Consider the following 9,221-nt stretch of genomic DNA (forward strand, 5'->3'; position numbering starts at 1 on the left):
GGCTGTGAGGCTGCAGGGTGGTAGTGGAGGGCTGCTCGGTGAGAGGGGTGAGAGCTTCTAGAGGAAAGTATTTGTTTTACAGACAATACATACTGACTAGACATGCATGCTTACTTACCTCTGCCTTGGGAACTTAGTTTTACTCCTTTGTTAATCTCTCTGGGCTTTAGGATCAGTCAAACTGGAGAAGTTAGCATAGCTATTCACTGCAGAGTTCTCTGCCACTCAGGTTCCAGAATTCAACAATTCTCAACATTTCCCAGGTATTATGGGGGAGTAAAAAAGGTACAAGATATGGTTCCTTCCTAGGAGCATCCAGTCTTTATTGAGTATTGTCCGTATTGTCTTGTTTCCACAGGTATTTCATATACACATTAAAAAATACCAACAGTAAAGAATGAACATATGATAAGTTCCTTATGAACAATGCTTGAATAAGTGTTTAGGAGATTAGAGGAGGGGAGAGCATGATAGAATAGAATAATTTAATCAGGTCACCTTGCTTTAGGTCCAGTTGGGGGTGGTGTGGTGCATTCTTTGTAAATAAGTTATGTGCAGGTAGAGTTAGTGCACATGCATGGCGCCGCCATGCTGGCTGGTGTTGACTGCCACCATGGGTGGCCACGCGTGGCCATGCTCTCGAACCTACGGCTCCAAGGACCTTTTTGCCAGTTACCTAGCTCATAGACCTGCGTGTGAGGGGTCTGGTGACCCAGCCTGGCATGTGAAGGGTTTGTGACCCAGTCTGGATAATGGGCTCGAGGGGTTTGTGAGCTCCAGACCCAGCCCTAGCTCGACAATTGGAGTTGTCAGCAGGATTCCAGGCAGGTAAAAACTGGACAAGTGGTCTGAAAAGGCTGCTCAGAGGATGTGAGTTGAGATGACCGTAACGATGGATTGAGCAAGGCAGGAGGAAGCGGGCTTCTCGCAGGGTTTGCTGGAGGCAGCAAAGCAGAGGCAGCTGAAATAGAACTCAGGTGCATTTGGAAGACACCAAATGCCTGTGTAGCACAGTTGAAATTTGGTGGTCAATGGAACTATTTCAGCAGGGGAGGGAAACAGCCTAAGAAACTGCTTTGGGTCCCTTATTTTGTTTATGTTATACATGATGAGAGGGAAGAAGGCCCTGAAACTGTCTGAGCCATTGGAGATAGAATGAAAAGAAAAGCATGACAGGAGACTTTGCAGGATTAAAAAGAAAACCTAATTAAATGTGTGAAAAAGAGAAAGGAGTTGCTAAAAGGGGGGGTTTCACTGGACTAGCTGGGACACATGCTGGTAGCAGAAGTAGAGTGATCTAAAGGTGTGGCTAGTTTTGGTGGTAAATTTAGTGTAAATGTTACCATCGGAAGCGATGCCTTGACAGCATCAAGTGATAACTAATCAGCTGGTAATTGAGGTGGTTTGTAGGAGAAGTCAGGGTCTAGGAGTCAGTTGTAAAGCTAGATTGAGAATAGATGCTATTTCTAAGGGAAAGGATCCTTATGAAGAAGAGTGACTGTTCAAAGACCAGCCCCGGGGAAACCCATGGAATATCAAATGTGAAGAGACCTGGGGCAGCCTGCAGAGCCCAGTGAGGGGCCGGGAAGACCCAAGGGGAAAGGGGCTGGCCAAACTCAGCAGTAGCCACCTTCCCCGACCTTTCATCTTTTTGTGATTCTTTCCTCTTTCTTGCTTATCACTATCTAACATTTTTATACTTTATTTAATCTCGTTTGTCCCACTAGACTGTCATATCCTCAAGGAAGGGATTTTTGCCTGTTTTGTATGCTAGAGTATTCCTAGTGTCTAGAATAGTGCTTGGCACCTCTCATTCCAGAGTGCTGGCAGAGAAATAGAACTTCAGCTGTGGACTTTGGAAGGTCAAGCAAAGGGTTTCCAAGGTGGGAAACTTGTACCTTTGCAAGGGAATTGGAAATGATGCAGAGAGCACAGTGTTAATTATTAAAAAATCTAGGTATATGTTATTTCATGTGCAATTCTGTATGCTTGAATGACTTATTTCAGAAAAAGCAAAATGGTGAAAGGAAAAAAATCACAAAAGGAAAAACTTTTTTTTTCTTTTAATTTGTGAAACTTAATTTTTTCTCAGGGTCCTTTGGCAGAATCAATGTGAGTTTTTTTTGAGGGAGCTGTGAGGAGGTGTTTACTGGTCTCAAACATTCTCTGCATTTCAGGTTTTTGCACCAAATCTTCTACTCAAAAGGTAATTGGTTTCCCTGGGCAATATCTGCATACTTGGTAGAATTCTCACTAGTATGATATAGCAAGGGTTTGTAAAGGTTATGAGTGGATCATTTAGATGGTGTATAATATTTCCTTTCATGGGAAAAAACCCAAACAAAAAAACAAAACCAATGCCCTGGTTCCAGAAGAATAAGAAATATAGCAGGTAGTAATTATCTACCTTATATGTTGCAGTTAAGCAGACATTAAATGACACAGTTTAAAGTTATAGATTTAGTTATATAATTATCAACTGATTTTGATTTACCAACATCTTCAGACTGAAAATGAGGACCAGCTATAATGAAATGAAATTTAAAATAAAGTAGATAGGGTAGGGCTTATATATATAAATATGTATTTAACATTTGTCATGTAGCCAAGTAGTACAGTTTTTATAAAACCCTAGTGCCACCGCTCAAAGCATTTTTAGAATTTATCTTGGGGTTATTATCAGAGTTGCTTAGTGAATCCCCCAGGGAAGAAACCTGTTTACATAATTATATGTTTTTGAGTCTGTTTGAGCTTAAATAACCAACTCCTTCACCAAGCTTAGTTCTGGGTGGGTGTTGGATATTTTCAAAAGCCAAACTTCCTCAGAAAGGGTGAATTATTACTAATGATAATATTCAAAAGAATGTGCTTACAGGTATTCTTGAAGCCCTGTATACCTCGAGCATGCATTCAACAGCCAGAACATTATTGTGAGTGATCAGTGAAGAGAGGGGAAACAGATCCATCCTCAACCTACCCTTTCTCTTTGTCTTTCTTTTTTCTTCCCCAGTTCATCGTGTAGTTGGCAGTTGGCTTTGGAGGCAGGCTGGATGCAGGGCAGTGGAAGGCCAGGCCCCACGCACATTCAGCACAGCTGGTGATTCTGCTAAGTTGGGTTTCATTTCCAGGAGCGTGCAAATTAATACTTTTTGGCAGGAAAAAAATCCCTCTATATTATATTACTATTGATTTGTGATAAATTTAAATAACAATAAAATACACTTTGGAAATACATCACTTCTTTAATGAAAAAAGGAACTGATGCTAAATATAGGATTTAATCATATTTCCTTGTGCACAGTAGGTACTCAATAACAATTTGTCAAATGAAAGAATGAGAAGTTATAGATATGATTTTTCATATTATAATTGCTTAGTGTAGGTAGCTTGAAGATCAAAGGCTAGAAGAGAAGAATGTAGGCGGTAGGATATAGAAGTTTTGATAACAGCTGGCAGCAGTGGAGTGGGAAAAAGGCATTTGTTGAATTTGGGAGTAAGAAAACTTGTCCTCTGACACTTTAGATCCATAATTGAATTTCTGTCTTGCATTGTAGCCATTTGTGAGGATCTTTTATCAATCCTAACATACTAAGTTTCTTTGAGGGCCAGAATGTGTTGTACTGTTCTCCATATGTCCAAGATGACATCCTACCACAGTGCTTTCTGCAGAGCAGACATCTGAATTTACCAGTGAACTGTGAGTGAAGGGAAGGGATACAATCTGAACAATTTTTGGACTCCCCCCTGCTCCTAATCTCTGTTGAAATTTGAGACTAAACAGAAGTTATTTAGAAAAATATAAGTTGTGTTTAATTAAAGATTCCTTATTACTTTTCTAATTCTGCTATTCTCTAATTTTTTAAGTTCATTTTTGAAATTGACAAGTAAAAATTGTTTACATTTATGGTGTTCAACAGGCTGTTTTGAAATACATATAGATTATGGAATGGCTAAATCCAGCTAATTAACATATACATCTCCTCACACTTATCATTTTTTTGTGGTGAGAACACTTAACGTTTACTCTTAGGGATTTTCAAGAATATGATACATTCTTATTAACTATAGTTACCATGTTTTTTTTTTTTTGTCCTTTTTGAGACCAGCCGCACCACGCTCAGCCAGTGAGCGCACTGGCCATCCCTATGTAGGATCCGAACCCGCAGCGGGAGCGACGCTACGCTCCCAGTGCCGCACTCTCCCGAGTGCGCCACGGTCTCGGCCCTATAGTTACCATGTTTTTTTTTTTTTGTCCTTTTTGAGACCAGCCGCACCACGCTCAGCCAGTGAGCGCACTGGCCATCCCTATGTAGGATCCGAACCCGCAGCGGGAGCGACGCTACGCTCCCAGTGCCGCACTCTCCCGAGTGCGCCACGGTCTCGGCCCTATAGTTACCATGTTTTACATTAGATCTCTTAAACTTATTCCTCCTTCCTAAACTGAAATTTTGTATCCTTTGACCAACATCTCCCCAATTCCCTCTGGCTCACTCCCCCAGACTGAGATAAACCACCACTCTAATCCCTGACTCTATGAGTTTAACTCTTTTAGATTCCACAGATGAGTGAGGTGATACAATATTTGTCTTTCCCGGCCTGGCTTATTCCACTTAAGATGATGTCCTCCAGGTTCATCCACATTGTCACAAATAACAGGATTTCCTCCTTTTTTTTTTTTATGGCTGAATAGTATTCCATTGTGTATTACCATATTTTCTTCATTCATTCATTGAAGGACAGTTAAGTTGATTCTATATCTTGGTTATTGTGAATAATGCCGCAGTGAACATATGAGTGCAGATAGCTCTTCAACATACTGATTTAATTTCCTTTGGATATATATCCCCTATAGTGGGACTGCTAGAATATATGGTAGTTTTATTTTTAATTTTTTTGAGGAACCTCCATATTGTTTTCCATAATGTCTGTACTAATTTACATTTATACCTACAGTATATAAGAATTCTTCTTTCTCCACATCTGCATCAGCATTTGTTATTTTTTTGTCTTTTTGATAGTAGCCATTCTATTTGGGATGAGGTGAGGTACCTCATTGTGATTTTGATTTGCATTTCCCTGATGATTAGTGATTTTGAGCATTTTTTCACATACCTGTTGGTTATTCAAGTGTCTTCTTTTGAGAAATGTCTATTCAGGTCTTTTGCCCATTTAAAAACCAGATTATTTGTTTTTCTGTTAATAACAGATTATCCAGATATTAACCCCTTGTCATATGCATAGTTTGCAGATGTTTTCTCCCATTCCGTAGGTTGTCTTTTCACTCTGTTGATTGTTTCTTTCTCTGTCCAGAAGCTTTTTCTATTTTTGCTTTTGTTGCTTGTGCTTTGGGGATCTTATCCAAAAAATCCTTGCCCAGGCCAACGTCATGACGCATTTCTCCTATATTTTCTTCTATTAGTTTTACAGTTTCAGGTCTTACATTTAAGTCTTTAATACATTTTGAGGTTTTTTTTATATGGGTATGAGATAAAGGTCTCATTACATTCTTCTGCATGTGGATATCCAGTTTTCCCAGCACCATGTATTAGAGAGTGCCCTTTCCCCATTGTTTACTTGGAACATTTGTTGAAAACTAATTGACTGTAAATGTGGATTTATTCCTAAAGCTCTCTTTTCTGTTCAGCTTTCTACTTCTTAAACTATCTACTATTAAAGTGTTGCAGCATTGTGTTTTACTTCAAACCCAGAAATTATCTAAGTAAGAAAACAAAAATTAAAAACTAAAATGCTGTTATGAGTGTGCTGCAGGAGGTCTCTGTACCCTGACACATTTTGGCAGATGCCAAAGAATTATTGATGTTCCTTCATCCCACGATACCCCTCTCCATTAGATTTCCGTAATTACCATTAATAATTGAGCAATAATGGTAGCTGATACTCAAAAAAAAGAAAGTGCCTACTATGGGCCAAACACTGTTTGAAGCACTTTGCACATCTTAACTTAGATACTATTATCCCCATTTTACAGGTGATAGAACTGAGCTGCAAAGTGGTTGAGTGATTTATTCAGGGATGCAGAGTTAGTAAATGGCAGAGTCAGGTTTTGAATTTTGGTAATATGGCTCGAGAGGCTCATGTACTCTCAGCTGCATGGCCTGGTGCGCAGAGAGTACACAGGGGAGTTGCTGGCAGTGCTCATTTTGATTACCTACCCTACCCAAAACATCTTTCCATATATTCTGCAAATTTTCCATTATTTTCCAAGGTTCAGAATTCCAACAGAAGTTTGAGAGATTTCTCTAATATAAAAGAAATGTCTCAAAAATTTTTTGAAAAATCTTTATTTGGGGGAGGGTCAAAAACACCTAGAGTGCTTTTCTCTGGAAGGTTTTGATATAGACAGTAAGAGCTGGCAGTAAGAGATAAATAATTTTGGAACTTTGCCTAGGTAGGTGTCAGACACCAGTGTCCCACGTTTTTGGATTTCATTGAGCAAAACTCTTGCCCTCATTGACCAACATTCAAAAATTAGAGTACCAACATGAGATAGGGAATTAAATTTTTTTTCTCCTATTAAGCATATTAGAAAAAACAATGAACTACTATCTAGTATAAGTACAATTTAAAATAATGACATTGTAAGAGCAAAAGAAAAAAAAGGAAGTTTATGATCCCAAAATAAAGGTGAACTCTTTAAATTGAATATGTTTAGCTCATCAAGGATCTTACCACGTTAACTTTATTTTCTCATTTGCCACACTTTAGTGAAAATTTTCCTATGGAATGACGTTTGGAATCCCCCACTAGCCTCCTTTGACACCTGTCTTTTACATAGAAAAGAAGATTTCACAGTTTTCTTTCCCTTCCTCCTGTATGGATACTGCGGTTATAGGACATGGTAGCTGATAGACAAACCCAACCAGCCTTTATAACACTGGCTCTGAAGCAAAACAATTTTTAAGTTGTGCACAAGAATTTTAGGAAATGGGGAGTTCCTACCTTTCCTTCTCTCTCCCTTTCTGATCATGATGGCTTCTCTGCAGTTATTGACTTCACAGGATGATCACTCTTACCACAGCAAGGGCTTTTTCTTCCTTCCAATTTTTGGGGAATCTTGGTGATGATCTCTGAGGGCTTCAGGTGTGGGGGTATGAAATGTCAGAGTATTGCTGTTAAGAAGGCAAAAGTATTTATGAATGTGATGGAGTCTGTCATATAAATCAAATGTGCACATGTACAAATTTAAGCTGTATTGCATGCATACTACATCCTCTACAAGTGGGGGAGGTAAAACACTCATGAGCAGGGTAAGTAAAAGTGTTAGATTGTAAGTAAAAGTGTTAGATTTTAATTTCAAAGTAGAGTTCAAAACATGATATGAAAGGTGGGACCTTCTATCCCTCAGTGGGGCACTTGATTAGAAAACATATGTTAACATATATATATATATATATATTTTAAAAGGTCGTGATTTTTCTCCAAAATCCAGTAGTGCACTTCTTTTTCTATAACTGTCTATCCCCCCACCCCCCTTCTACAAATATTTATCTGGTTGGATGGTTAAACTATCCCTCTTCTTTGCCCCCTCACCTTTATGGACAGGCCTGAAAGATACCAATTCTGAACAGTACCTAAAATTTCTTTAGCATTTTAGTTCATTCTGTCCAATAAAAGTGGAAGGCTTTAATTGTATATGTGGAATATTCTCATTTGTTTCTCCTGTCCTCTTGAGAAATAAAAAGCTTGAGAATAAGTAATATTGATGGTTGACTCCTCAGTAAAACATTCAAGATGGGAAAAACAGATGTCAAATTATTTTTGTCTTTTGTCCTAGAAAAATGGCAGCAATGAAGTTTTCTATATTTAAAACCTGCTTGCATTCAGAGAGCACTTCCTTTTTGCTAAGAGGCAATAAAGAGCCTTTGTCCTCAGTGACCTGTTCTGCTTTGCTTCTGTTGACACTGTCTAAACTCTACCACTGCAGGACTATGAAGATTTGTGCAGTGAATGGTTTAGAATGAGGACTGGTGATTGAGCCTCTGGAATTAGGCTCGCTATTAGAAACTTGTGGCTTCCTGAGGGTGATTTGTGTAGACCCCGTGGCCTCTTGTTGCAGAGATAGTTCAGTGGCGTGATGTATAGAAACCCCCTCTGCCCACCCCCAACTCAACAAGGTTTCTGCAAGGTTTAACCAGAGCCAGACTCTTCTTAGGAAATGAGTTGAACACCAGAGGGGAAGGGTGTTTGGTTTATTTTTTTTTTTCCCAAAAGAATCATTTTATTAGATTGGTGTACGTGTGTCTCTGTCTGTTTCTTTGTCTTTGCACACACAGGTGATCTATCTACCTTTTTGGCAGTTGTACTTAATCAGATGTTTAAGTGTAGATGCAGTCATTGACTGCCTGCTAACATAATGATGGGGAGCAAAAGCCAGTGCGAATAATTTTGCAGTGTGTTAATCTATATATGTGAAATTAAAATTTGACTACAAATATTGCAGCCTGAGAGATTAAAATAATATATTTACTTTAAAATGAAGATATCTTTTGTTAAGTTTCTTCTTGATGCTTATGAGATGTGAATTCTGGGAAGCGGTATGCTTGGTGGTGTAATGCATTGTTTTGAAGGGGGAAATACACTGACTCTTGAAAACAGGAATTGTGGACTGATTTGGACACTTGATAGTTTTCTTATTTGTTCACAAGATGAATTTTTTTCTTAAAACTAAATTGCTGTTTTTTCTGAGAAATGTTAATCTTCACAAATGAAACTTACTTGCTTACATCATGATTATTCTCCCTAAGGACATTTCAGTAAACATAGTGTGTAATATGTATTCTACACTTCTAAACATTAACACTGCTCATTTAGTAATCGTAAAAACTGCCTTTTGATTTATATGGTACCTGTCATTTAACTCTTGCGTTTTCTTCAATAAGAGATAAACTCTTTGAAAGTGAGGATTATAGGTGATACTGCATCTGTCCCTGAGAATTTATGATGTACTTTCTACCTGCTTCAGTTTCTCTCACTTGACACATGACTGCTCTAGGGGCTTCCTGATAAGACCTTGATGCAGAGGAGGAATGGGAAAAGGGACTATTTTGTTGTGGTTCAGAAGTCCATTTTGTAATTTTCATGGTTAATTAAAGAGGTAATTGCTTTATAATTATGTTTGTCTCAAGTTTAGGAATTGTTGAAAGCCTCAATTTTTTTTTTTTTTTTTTTTTTTTTTTTTTTTTTTTTTTTTTTTTTTTTTT

The sequence above is a fragment of the Galeopterus variegatus genome, unplaced genomic scaffold (genome assembly GCF_000696425.1).
Source record: "Galeopterus variegatus unplaced genomic scaffold, G_variegatus-3.0.2 Scaffold1760, whole genome shotgun sequence".
Classification (NCBI taxonomy): Eukaryota; Metazoa; Chordata; class Mammalia; order Dermoptera; family Cynocephalidae; genus Galeopterus; species Galeopterus variegatus.